Below are 13712 nucleotides of genomic sequence, written 5' to 3'. Positions count from 1 at the left end.
TCTGGCATTTGTGAGGTTTATGATGGCTGTTGGCAGTAGTTGATCCATGGCAACCGAGAGCAGAAAGCTCAGCTTTTAGTCTCTAGACACCACCATGCTGTGTGTTTCTGGAGTCCTGTGGCATTTGCTCATGGCAGAGGTGTTACACAGAAGTTAACCAGCTAACAAAACCCTTCCCACCTTGAAGCTTTTTTAAATTTCATTCATTCCTCCCTTTGTTTGTTTGTTTGTTTATTTATTTATTTATTTATTTTTGCGGTGCTGAGTATGGAACCAAGAGATCTTCACATGTTAGGCAAGCCAGGTTCTTGCTGTGTTACCCAGGCTACCTGGGATGTCATCTCTCTCTCCCCACTCCTGGCTATATAGGGTCACAAGATCTCCTTTGTTGCCCAGGCTCAAAGGATCTCCCCACTATGTGTTCTCAAGTAGGCATGACTGTAGGATCACCTGCTTTTTGTTTTTATTATTTATTTTTTCTTCTCCTTAGGGTCTTGCTCTGTAGCCTGGGCCATCTTGGAATTTAGGGATCCTTGAGCACTGCTGGAATGCCAGGTGTGCACCACCGTTCCTGGCTGGCTTTAAATTCCCATTGCAGTGATACTGTGTTTGGGCTTTACGAAAGCTTGACTGAAGATAAGTGTGCAAAGCTAAGCCACTAGAGGCCAGCAGTGGTGGCACACACCTTTAATCCCAGGATTTGGGAGACAGAAGTAGAAATATTTCTGTTAGTTCAAGGCCAGCCTGGGCTACACAAGATTGAATCTGTCTCGGAGAAACAGAGCTCACTAAAAGGTGACCCCACATTTGGGACCCAACACCTGTAATCCCAGCACTGCGGAGGTGAGACAGGTTTGATAAGGTGGGTGGAGAGAAGAATATGAGGTGGGAGGAGACAGGAGCTCAGTGCAGTCTGAGGAGACAGTCTGAGGGCAGGATTGCCCCTTGGGAGAGGTAAAAGGTTTCTCTAATGGCTCCTTCTCTATCCTTCAGGCAAACTTTGTTTGTTAAAACACAAAATATCACTACATTTCCCCTTTTTTGTCTAAAATAAAAAAGTCTATAGCTAATGTAAGAAAACTATATACAATAAGTAGAATACTATATACAGGCAGTAAGTACACCAACAATGTGTAGTCCACCCCATAGTCCTCTTTCACCCATGCAGTTTAGATTCGAAGAAAAAAAATTCATGGGTGGAAAGAAAGATGGCCCAGTGCTTAAGAGTGCTCGCTGCTCTTCCAGAGGCTTCACTAACAATAACTGCCCTAACATCCAGGTGTCTTTTATTTTTTTATTTTTATTTTATTTTTTTGGTTTTTCGAGACAGGGTTTCTCACCTGGCTCACTCAGGTGTCTTAAAACCACCTCTTAAGCTTTGGGGATCCAACACCCTTTTGTGGCTTCCTTGGGTATCTGCATACATGGGCCAGACCGATGTATAAATAGAAATAAATCTTTTTTTTTTATAATATTTATTTATTTATTATGTATACAATATTCTGTCTGTGTGTATGCCTGCTGGCCAGAAGAGGGCACCAGACCTCATTACAGATGGTTGTGAGCCACCATGTGGTTGCTGGGAATTGAACTCAGGACCTTTGGAAGAGCAGGCACTGCTCTTAACCTCTGAGCCATCTCTCCAGCCCAGAAATAAATCTTTTTAAAAAATTGAGTTGGGCCGGGTGGTGGTGGCGCGCGCCTTTAATCCCAGCACTCGGGAGGCAGAGGCAGGCGGATCTCTGTGAGTTCGAGACCAGCCTGGTCTACAAGAGCTAGTTCCAGGAAAGGCTCCAAAACCAGAGAAACCCTGTCTCGAAAAACCAAAAAAAAAAAAAAAAATTAAGTTGGGTTTGGTAATGTACACCTTTAATCCTGGTACTTGAAAAGCAGAGGCTGGTTGATCTCTGTGAGTTTGAGGCCAGTCTGTTTTACATAGTAAACCCCTTTAAAGTATTTTAAAAAATTACTAAGACATTAACTGGGTGGTGGTGGTGCATGCTTTTAATCCCAGCACTTGGGAGGCAGAAGCAGGCTGATTTCTGAGTTCAAGACCAGCCTGGTCTACAGAGCAAGTTCCAGGACTGGCTCCATAGCTACTGAAAAATCCTGTCTCAAAATACCAAAAAAAAGAAAGAAAGAAAGAAAAAAAAAGAAAGAAATTAAAACAAAGGTAGAGAGATGGCTTAGCAATTCAGAGCACTCACTGCTCTTAAAGAGGACCTGGGTTCAGTTCCCAGCACCCACATGGAAGCTCACAAGATCTGACATCCTCAAGATTTGACACCCTCATACTGACATGCATGCAGGCCAAATAAATACCAATGTATATTTATAAAAAAAGAAATTATGAAAAAAATTCAGAGAAGGAAGATACTACGCTTTTTTTTTTTTTTGACATAGCATTGCTAGTATCTCAGACTAACCACAAACTCACTGTGCAGCCCCAGGTGACCTTGAACTTCCAGCCCTCCCTTCACCTTGTCAGGGCTGGGGTGAAAGGCACGCACTACCTCATCAAGTCTATATGGTTCTATAGAATCCAAGGCTTTGTGCATGCTACTTGCTGATTGCTAGACACTGAGTGCTCTGTCCCGTATTATAACGTTAGGAGTGCGTGGGTTCCCTTTACCCTGATATTCCCCTCTTACATCTGACTAGGAAGGTGCCATTTTGACATTGCTGTATGGGGTGAGGCTAGAAGTCTCAGGCTTGATGTTAGTCTGCTCAGGTCAATGATTGGACAGGTGTTTTCCTTAACTATGGCTGTAGTCAGGGCTGCAGTCAGAGAGCAGGTGGGTTCTCACTTAGAGAACAGAAGTAGGGTGTGGGGGGGGTAGGAAGAGGGTTCTAAAGAGTTCTTGGGAGTCCTTTTTTTCTTTCCACCCAAATATTGACTTGGGATATGGAGAGACAGGCCCAGATTGGAAGTAGCTGTGGACGTAGCTCCCACCTTGGGGCTCTGCTGGCCTTGAGAAGTGGGAAATTGCTTCCTCCTTATTTTCTGTTCACCATCTGTCTGAGAACTCTGTTCAGTTTGAGCACAGAAAACCAGTTCATGCTCTCTCTCTCTCCTTCCCCCTCTCTCTCTTTCTCTCTCTCCCTCTTTCTTTTAAATCATAAACTTCTTTGTGAGAGTGGTCTGGCTGCTGTACTCACAAACTCATGGGGACAGTCGCCAACTGGAGCACTGGTATCTGGTTGTGATCTCAGGAAAGATACCTAGTTACAAGTGGCATAGTATGTGCTACTGTGTCCTCACTTGTGGGTAGGGTATTGGGTACAGAGAAGGCACTCCATTGAGGCAGCTGTTTCAAATCTATAACACAGCTTGAGGTTGGACAGGTTAAAGCTGCCTGGGAAAAAGCTAGTCCATTGTTGTGTGACAAAACTTTTCCTAGCAGGGTTGCAATACACACATGTCCACTTACCTCAGATAGGGAGCCCATGACACACCAAAGTATGAACACCATCAAAATTCAATTTGGTGAACCAAAGAGTTTTATTGGGAGCACTTACAGGAGCAGAAATGACTTAAAAGACAGCTACATCACTAAGGCCCACTCCAGCATGTGAGCATGACAGCTCCCAAAGCTGGGCATCTGGAGCACATTGCACAGTTTTCAGACAGCTGAACAGCTTTCCAGGTGTCTCAGTTGGTCTTTTCCCAGACAGCTCCGTTAGTTTCTGCTTCTTCCAGACAAACTGGTCTGTTCTCTAGTCTTCTTTGCAGTTTAGTTCTGCTTACTCTGGCAGGGAGGGGCCTACTGAATCTGGTCAGTTTCAGGGACTTCCTGAAACTTTTTGGTATTCTTTACCTTCTGGGTACTTGCAATATGGATTTGCAGAGTCTCCTGAAGTATAACAGGGTGAATGGGGGAAGAGCTCATACCTTGTTGTATGTGGCTGCACATACCCTTGCAAAGACCTGGCTTCAAGAGTGTGAGTAACACTAATCTTACTTGCTGAATGCCAGGCATGGGGCTGGATCTGGAAGAACAGAGAATGCTGCAGCAAGGAGGGGAAGATGAGGAGGGTCTGTATAGTCAGAGGTTGGGGATTCTTTCTCTGTGTAATATTATCCTTGGGTGTCCTGGAACTCACTTTGTAGACCAGTCTGGCCTTGAACTCACAGTGATCAGCCTACCTCTGTTTCCCAAGTGCTGAGATTAAAGGTGTGTGCTACCACCACCCAGCCTCAAAGTTGTTTTCAAAGGCAGAAAGTCTGATGAAATGTGCCCAAGTATGATCCAAAATTGATCATAAGGGAAACCAGGTGTGGTGGCCGGTCCCTGCAAACCTAGTATCCAGGAGGGCCGAGACAGGAGGTCAGTGTCAGTTCCATGACCACCTGGGCACCAGGAAGCCGAATTACATAGATTGAATTTAGCCCTGTCAGTCATCTAGAGTCCTTGTAAGGATCTGAAATCTTTTAGATTTATCCTGGCATGCTTCTGGACTTTTTAGGGGGTGGAAGTTGAGGCAGGCAAACAGGATCTCACTCAGTATCCCATGCTAGCCCAGAATTCATCCATCAACACCCAGAGATTTAGGCTTCATTTCATATTTAACCCTTTAAATGCCTCTGTTGGTGGTTACCCTCCCTCCCTCTCTCGCGCGCTCTTTCTTTCTTTCTTTCTTTCTTCCTTTGATATAAGGCCAGACTATGGGGCCAGGATTTTCCTCAGACTTCTAACTCCCTTGCTTCTACTTCAACCTTCTGAGTTCTTGGATTGTACACATTGCCACCATACCCAGGGAGGTTGAGTTTTAACATACATGAAGTTCATCCCCCCCCCCCCCCAGTGTTGGGAATGGAATCTGGGGTCTGTCACATACTTGTCACATTCTACCTCTGAGCTAGACCCCAGTCCTCCTTTTACTTGTTTGAATCACCACATTCAAGACTGGTCTTGAGCACCGTCTGTGGCTTGGCAGTCCTCAAACTTGCAGTTCCCTGCTTCAGCAACAGAAGTGCCTGGGATCTTAGCATCTGCCAGCAGGCCTGGCTTTAAGTGAGGTTTTCCTGTTCTCATGCTGCGGTGTGGGGCTGCTCTGTGTGCAAGGAGGCATGGCTCTGTGCTGAGAAGGAGAAAATAAAGTGGAAAGAGTCCCCACCTTTATGTAGGGCAGGGTTTCTCATCCTAGAAGGGAAGCATTGGGGAGGGTGCGTGGTCTCTGTTCTGGGTAAAGTTGGGCGATTTGCTGTTGAGCTGCTGGGAGTGGGATGTCAACTAAGACAAAGTTTGAAAACTTGTTTTTCTTAATATATGAGCCCAGGGTATTTATTGGCTCGTCAAGGCCTTCCGAAGACTAAGCTTTCTCTGAGAAGGTGCCCAGAGACTCTGGCAGCTAGGCTCTAGACTTCCCTTCCTGTCTTACCTTCCTCCCTCCCTTCCTTTTTTCTTTCTTTCCCGACTCTTTTGTTATTTTCCCTTAATTTACATAAAACATTTATAAACTTTGGGAGACTTAATCTTAATAGTAGGAGGCATTTCATAAGTCACATGTAGACACAAAAGGCTATTCCTTGCCTACTAGTACACATGCAGCTGAGGACAGCAGGAGGTGTGCTTCCAGGCTACACAGACTTAGGAGCAATCAGTGCTTAACCCTGTAGGGCACTGAGGTTGCTGGGAATTCTGTGGGAGTAGGGGCGGTATCAGGGCCACCTGGAGGCTGAAAAGCATGTTCTGGATGCACAGGATAAACTCAGGTGGCTTTGGAATTCCATACTGTCAGGAGTGGGACATGGTGGCTGGCAACAGGCAGAGCACAAGCTGGTATTGGGTATTGATGAGTGTGTTTCTCCCTCCCCCCTTTTTAATTAAAAAACAACTTATTATTATTATTATGTGAATGTAATACATGTTGTGTGAGTTTGTGACATGACTTTCATGTAGAGGACAGAGAACAACCTAGTGCAGTGGGTTCTTTCCTTTTCATCTTCACATGGCTCTGAGGGTTGAACTCAAGCTGGTGTGGCGAGGATTGGTGCCCACTCGCCGTCTGAGCAGTTCTAGTGCTTTTGTTTTCCAGCTAGGTTTCTCCTTGTAACAGCCCTGGCTGTCCTGGATCTCTGTAGACCAGCTTGAACTCTCAGAGATCTGTGTGCTTCTGCCTCAGAGTACTGGTATTAAAAGGCATGCACCATCATGCCCAGCTTCTACTGCTGGTTTTGTTTGTTTAATAAGAATAAGTTAGAAAAAATAAAAGCAAAGTAGGAGAAAACTTGGTACAATTTATTTTCTTTTGTGTTGCCCAGAATCAAAGCCAGGTTTTGCACATTTGAGGCAAGTGTTCTACCACAGAGACTTCATCCTTATCCCAAGAGTGCTTTTGTTTTCTTTTGTTTTGTGAGAAGGGGTCTTTCTGTATCCCAGGCTGGTTTCAGTTTTAAGGAGTCCTCCTTCCTCTGCCTCCCGAGCGCTGGGATTAAAAGTGTGCACCACCACTGCCTGACTCCTTTAGATATTTTCTGAAGAAACAAGTAAGGACCTTGCACTACTGTTTGGTAATAGTAGTCTCAAATTAGTCAAAACCTACGGAGCCAGATCTGCTTTGCTTGTGAACTTATATGGACACTTCATTATGTGTGGGTTTTTGTTTTTGTCTTTATTTTTGAGACAGTGTCTTACTGTAGCTCAGGTTGTTTTGGAACCTGCAATGGTCCTCCTGCCTCAGCTTTCCAGGTTCTAGGGTTAGGTCTGAAGAGATGGTTCTGCATTTAAGAATACTTAGTGCTGGGGCTGGATAGATGGCTCACTAGTTAAGCACACTGCCAAGCCTGACAACCTGAATTTAATCAGAGGACCTGCATTTGGTTCCCATCACCTACATGGTAGCTCACAGCTTTCTGTAACTACAGTTCCGGGGATCTGATACCTTCATACAGACATATACATGCAGGTTAAAAAAAAAATGAATACTTAAATGCTTTTCCAGTATCCACATGGTGGCTCACAGCCATGGTAGCTGTAGTCCCAGGGGATCCCATGGGCTTCTATTGCTATGATGAAACACCATGACCAAAGCAAGCTGGAGAAGAAAGGGTTTGTTTGGCTTACACCACCACATTACTGTTCATCATTGATGGAAGTTAGGTCAGAAACTCAAAAAGAACAGGAACCTGGAGTCAGGAGCTCATGCAGATGCCATGCTGCTTACTGGCTCGCTCTCCATGGCTTTGTCAGCCTACTTTTTTATAGAACCCAGGACCACCAGCCCAGGATATGACCCCACCTGCAATGGGCTGAGCCCTCCCTGTTAATCAGTAATTTAAAAAATGCCCCAGAAATTTGCTTAAGCCCAATCTTATGGAAGCTTTTTCTCAATTTGAATTTCCCTCCACTCAGATGTACCTAGCTTGTGTTGAGTTGACATAAAACTAGCTAGCACACACACCCTCTTTTGGCTTCTACACATGTGATGTACTTCTGTACATTCTCACAAATACTCATGAATATAAAACAAAAAGAAATGAAAAGTTTCAGGATTACAGCTGTGAGCTACTATACCCAGTTGGTGTCAGACTCTGAGTTTATTTATCTGTGGTGATAGGATTGAACCCACTGAGTTTCATTGCCTACTCTCAGACTCCTGAGTTTAAATGATCTTCTTGCCTCTGAACAGCAGTCATGTGCTGTAATGTCCCAACAACAGCCTTAATTTTATTGTCTTAATTCTGGGGATAGAACTTAATTCTTCATCCATGTCAAGCATGAGTTCTATTATATTAATGAGCAATACCACCAGCTTGACCCTGTCATGAATATTTTCTTTAAATATTTATTTATTTTGTACACACATACATATTTAAAATTGCAGGAGTCAGTTTTCTCCTTCTACCATGTAGTGTCCTGGGGATTAAACTCAGGTTGTCAGGCTTGGCAGTAAGCATCCATCGTTACCTAATGAGCGGTCCTGCCAGTGTGAAGCTGGCCTTTTCAGCCCTTTTTTCCAGGTATTTTGTTATAGTTCACCCCAGACTGCTGCTTTGCTTTTCTAGATACCTGGAATGCTTTTTTTTTTTTTTTTTTTTTGAGACAGGGTTTCTCTGTAGCTTTTGGTTCCTGTTCTGGAACTCACTCTGTAGACCAGGTTGGTCTCAAACTCACAAAGATCCGCCTACCTCGGCCTCCTGAGTGCTGGGATTTAAAGGTGTGCACCACCACTGCCCGGTACCTGGAATGCTTTTGATAATTCATCTGTTAGAAGCTTCCTCAAATGTCACATCCTCAGAGAGGGTCTTAGCTCTTCCTCTGTGACTCCTCAACCTACCAGTCTTTCCTCATTCTTCTTTCTCTTCTCCTTCCCTCATACTGGGGTGCATCATATTGCATGTGTTGGTCCTGGAAATCAGACTACGGTGGTGAGACAATGAGGAAAGCACGGACACACATACAGAAAAGCTGGGATCAGGTGGGCTGTGCTTGATCTGCTTTATACTACTACCTGGCACCTCGGGATGTTAATAATTATGTATAGCACAGGGGGAGGAGTGAGTTAGACTGCAGAGGAGGTTCTGTTGGGGAGCAGTCTCCTGTTTGTCCTGGAGGAGGAAGCTGTGCTTGCTAGTTTTTGCACACACTGCCAACATTTGAACTGGGACTAGAGGAGGGCTTTGTTATCCCTCTGAACCTCACCCCAGGAGAAGACTTTGCAAATTCTCGTGGGTCTACACGTTGGGTCCTTGATGTGGCTGGGCCCATGCCAACAATATATAGTCACTCAGGACTCATCCACTGGCTACACAGTCATTGAGGACTTCATCCACTGGCTACACAGTTACTCAGGATTTCACTGTAACTCAAGTTGGCTGTGAGCTCCTGATCCTCCTGCTCTGCTTCCTGAGTGCTGGGTGATAGGTGTGCAACTGATTCTTAGGAATGCATTCTGTAAACTGGGGTCATTCTGTCTTTTTATCTTACTGTCAGCTTGGAGTATGTTCCTGCTGGCCTCTCACCTGTGAAGCTCTTGGGACCCATGTTCTCCTAGTTCTCGCCTGTTAGGTACAAATGCATTTTAAATGGTTTTCACCAGAAACTTGAACTTTTGCATTAAAAAGTTCAGTGTTGTCGCAGGGCATGGTGGTACACGCCTTTAATCCCAGCACATGGAGGGCAGAGGCAGGTGAATCTCTGAATTCAAAGTCAGTCTTGTCTACAGAACGAGTTCCAGGACAACCAGGGCTACACGGAGAGACCCTGTCTCAAAAAACAAAAACAACAATAACAACAAAACAAACAAACAACAACAACAAAAAAAAAACAAAAAAAGCAGAAAAGTGCAGTGATCCCAGCATCTAGTGATCCCAGCATCTAGCAGCTGCTGTGCATTCCTCCTGTGCTTCTGCGCCTGCTGTGGACCTGTGGCCAGCTCTAACTTCTGCTATAAAAGGAGACACGAACATGGAATTTAGCCCCCAATTTTTTTAATTCTCCCCCTCAGTACCTTCAATATGTAGGAACAGGTTCAAATGTTAGTTTATTTAATAGTGCATTTAAAAGATAATTGCACTATTTTTAAAGTGGAATGGGTGTGAGGAAGCCTGACTATTATTAGCAAAGGGTTTTTTTTGTTTTGTTTTGTTTTTTCTGGCATGCTGGGCAAGTGTTCCACTGCTGAGCTGCAGCTCCTGCTAGAGAAGTGTTTTGAAAGTGTTTAACAGTTTGTTCAGTTAGCGCAGAGAGAGCAGAGGAAAACATGGCTGTTCATTAGGGTGTCTGCAACTTGGACAGTGTAGTGAGTAGGTGATTGCCTCATGTTTCATAAGAGCCAGCCCAAGGCATCAGGGCAGGGAGACTTCCATCCAAGCAGCTAAACCAAAAGGGGACTCCCAAAGAGGCCTGCACCTACTGTCGCTCCATCATTTGTGCCCCTGACTCTGCTCCTGTCATAGAAGGAAACCTTGTGTTGTTTCACCTTTGCTCTCCTCTCAATACTTTCTCAGTTGGAACAGCCCTTCTGTCACCGGTCCACAAGACTGTCATTAGTATGTCACAGCTGATACCTCCTTCTCTTTAAACAGGACAGTTTGTCACCTTGGTGACTCACAAAGGCTCATAGCTCAGACTCTGGAATTCTTACTATGGCCTGGAATTTCAGGTCTCCTACTTGACCAAACTTTATTCCTTTCCTAGTTAATTATGTTAGCATTAAATAGGAACCAGGTGAGGTATGTGAGGTAACTTTTGGCTTGTTTTGCTGTAATGTACACTATCTGAGTAATCACTGTGGCCCCAGCAGCTTAGAGCTACAGTGTGGTGGAAGACTGGATACTGCCTTTCCAGTCTTGCACTGGGAGGGCTCTGCAGGTTCATGACCTACATACAGCTGGTGGAGTTTGAGAGCTGTGTTTGAGCTGAAGCACTCACATTTCTTTCTCCTAGTCCTCGCATTTGTTTGGTCCTGTGTATTTTGTATCTGTTTGAAGTTGCAGAATGCTCCTTTCCTGAGCCCCTGCAAGATGTTGTTTTAAACTCGAAGATTTAGGTCTGGGGTGAGATTAGTGACAAAGTTTCAAGTGTGTGTTTCAAGTAAACTCCTGAGAATTCAGAAGGGCTTTAGGAAAGCAGTGTTGAGGATGAACCTTTTTGTAAAGCTTGCTCCATAGGAATAATTTTCAAATATGGCGTGAGAGCCACTCGTGGGTGAGAAGTACATTGATGTTTTTCTCAACTAGACACAACAGAAGCTGTTAGATTGTGTTACAGTTGTGCGGGGACGCATATTGCAGTTATGTATGTCACACAACACTTCCTTAGTTCTTAGGAGTTCAGGTCACTGGGCACAAACTGGTGAAAGGCTGGAATAGGAACATGGCAGGAGCCTATTTTGGTGATTCTGATATTGACAACTGCTTTGTGATGCTAGCCTTTTTTCTTTTCTTTTTTCTTACCCCAACCTCAAGACAGGATTTCTCTGTGTAGCCCTGGCTGTCCTGGAACTCCATCTGTAGACAAAGCTGGCCTTGAACTCAAGAGATCCACCTGTCTCAATTTCTTTTTTAGTTTTCTGTTTTAGATTTAAAAAAATTTATTTGGCTGGGAAATGATGGAACACGCCTTTAATCCTAGCACTAGGGAGGCAGAAGCAGGCGGAGTCTGAGGCTAGCCTGCTCTACAGAATGAGTTAAAAAAAAAAGAACCCCCCCCAAAAAAAAACCCAAACAAAATCTTATTTGATGTCTATGAGTGTGTATGCCTGCGTGTGTGTTTTTGTGCACCACATGCACACTTGGTGCCTGAGGAGATGGGGAGCCTCCAGGTGGGTGCTGAGAATAGAACTCAGGTCTTTCACAAGAGGTGCTGTTAACCACTGAGCCAACTCTCCAGCCCTGAGCTTTCTTTTCTTAAGGATTCCTTATGATTTGTATGGGTGCTTTGTCTGCATGTATGTCTGTTCACTAGGTATGTGTTTAAGATTAGAAAGCATAGATCCCCCAGAACTGTAGTTATGGACGGTTGTAAGCCGCTGTATGGGTGCTGGGGTCTTCTGCAATAGTAACCAGTACCCGTAACTATTGAGCCATTGCTGCAGGTGTGTTTTCTTTTTTAAATTAACATTTATTTATGAGTGCATGTTTGTGTCAGAGGACAACTTGTTAGGATGGTACTCAGGACATTAAGCTTGCTGGTAATCCTCCTTAACCCACTGAGCCATCTTGCTGGTCTGACAATAGATTTTCTATGAACTTTGTACTTTCCTGGTTGAAATTGTAAATTGGCTTTAGGTGATTCATAACCTCCCCAAACTCGCTTCCTTTCTGGTAATATTGTCTCCTCGGTGCTATTGGAGTGGTGTGGGCGCAGGTTTATTTTCTTTGGAATTCATTTTCTCCAAAACGGCAGACCAGATATGGGTGACTGGAGGGGGACAGCGGTCCTCCGTGTCTGGAGGTGGGTAGGCTCGGTAGGTAGATTGTTTCTTCTAAGAACTGTCCGCGGCTGTGGGGAGGGAGCCACTCAGCGGAGCGCACCCTCCCAGGAGGTCAACACTGAAGTTTCTGAGGGAGCCTCGCGAGGCTCCGGGCGCGTGTTTCAGAATGCCAGAGGTGGCCGCACAGGGCCTGGGCGAGGTCAGTGTGAGTCAGCCCTGGGCGCGGCAGCGCTGTGCTCGCCAAGCTGACCATGGCCCCCGGGGGCGCGCAGTAGTTAGAGTGGAAAACCCGGCAGACCCGCTCTGAGTCGCGGATCTGCGAGGCCGGGAGGGCGGCGCTTCCGGGGAGACCCACCTGACTCCGCCCCTGAACCACGCCCACAACGCACCACGCCCACAAGAGCCCCTCCCCTCATAGGGTCCCGCCCATCTGGGCGCGGGCGGGCGGCGTCGCCTTTAAGAGCTCCCCGGTGTTTTGGGGGCCGCGGGCCGGGCGCGCTGACCTGGTGCGCATGTCCCGGGCGGTGACGCCGGCGCCGGGCTCCATGTGTGCGGCTGAGGGGCGCATTATCTGGCCGGCGGCGCGGGCGGGCGGAGTGGCGGAGCGAGCGCCGCGGGCCCGGGTGGCCCCTCAGGCGCAGCGAGCACGCGCGGCTGGCGCCCCCCGCCCCCCGCTCTGTGGACACGCGCTCTGCCCCCGGACCCGGTCGGCGCGCGGCCCGGTAAGTTCCCAGCAAACTTGGCCAGGCGGGGCGGGGGCGCGGGAAAGTGGGAGCTCGTTCGCATACGGCGAGCTGCGCTTCGGTTCGCTTCGCTCGCGCCGCGGGAAAGTTCCCCGCCGCCCGCGCACGTGGGTCTGGGGGCCGTGGTCCCGGGAAGTGGCCGTACCGCCTCGCTGCCTCCAGAGCTTTTCGGGCTGGGAGGCCGTACCGGCGAGGGCGGCGGGAGCGCAGCACGTGGGCGAGTGATGTGGGGCGAGGGTCCACGCAAAGGTTGGGGGTCCCGGCCAGCGGCGGCGTTGAATCCGGCATCGGCGGCGGCGGCGGCGGCGGCGGCGACGAAAGATCCCATGTCAGAATAAGAGTCCCCGCGCGCCCACGCCTGCAGGGCTGCCCCCCCCCCTCACTCCCCGCCCCGTCCTGCTTGGGCTCGCGCCCTTCCTGCTTGACCCTGGGGAGCCAAGGGACCCTTTCCCCCCAGCTTGGTTCCTGGCTTCCTCATGGCCCTCCACTTTAAATTTGCCTCCGGGTCTACGAGGTGGCTCTATTAATTTCTTTTTTTCTTCCACCTGGAACGGGTTGGCATCAGTGACTAGACAGCAGCAGCTGGCCTTTTAAAAGGATTAATGCCAAGAATCGGAATTGATCACTTCAACAAGGAAAGGCTTCTGGGCAGGCCGCAGCCGCAGCCGGACACCGATATGGGTCTGTGCTCACTGAGACCCAGAAATGAATGGGGATCTCTTATTAGGACCTGTACGGCAGCCTGGGGTGCGTGTTTTCTCCCTGTTCCTGCTGTTTAGCAGAGGCTGCAAGTTCTGTGTACCTGACCCACTGCAGGTAGTTCACCCTTATCTTGAGGCTTTGGATTCCTTAGCACAAAGTCCAGGTGAGTCTCCAGAGCCTTCAATTTTCTTTACAGCGTTTACTCCTTTTTGCATACTTAGAGTACACAGTGCTCCCCACATCCCTGTTAATGTGTGTGTTCATTCACAAAATGACACCTGGTTGTGGACAGAACCCTGTATGCTGAGCCTCAGTTTTGTTCTGGTCTCATCCTGCCCTTCAAAGATTACAACTTTTTTTTTTTTTTTTTTTTTTTTTTAAAGCTGC

General features: G+C 47.0%; 1 protein-coding gene across 5 annotated transcripts in view; it reads left to right on the top strand.

Moving 5' to 3' along the window:
• Window positions 1–13712, top strand: part of Gatad2a (GATA zinc finger domain containing 2A) — an 88137-nt gene that overhangs the window by 11479 nt on the left and 62946 nt on the right. For 2 of the 5 annotated variants that reach the window (XM_041674945.1, XM_041674943.1), the window contains exon 1: window positions 12325–12602. The exons of 2 other annotated variants lie outside the window; for them this stretch is intronic. The gene's annotated coding sequence lies outside the window, so the exon portion shown is untranslated. Of the gene's footprint in view, window positions 1–12322; window positions 12603–13712 lie in introns of those variants that run through there. One more of the 5 variants, XM_041674947.1, reaches the window with a different exon arrangement.

Source organism: Microtus oregoni, unplaced genomic scaffold (assembly GCF_018167655.1).
Source record: "Microtus oregoni isolate MIOR12 unplaced genomic scaffold, Mior012 000025F_ref0000491, whole genome shotgun sequence".
Taxonomy (NCBI): domain Eukaryota; kingdom Metazoa; phylum Chordata; class Mammalia; order Rodentia; family Cricetidae; genus Microtus; species Microtus oregoni.
The sequence above is the reverse complement of the archived record's forward strand: the minus strand, read 5'-3'. Positions and strand labels throughout refer to the sequence as shown.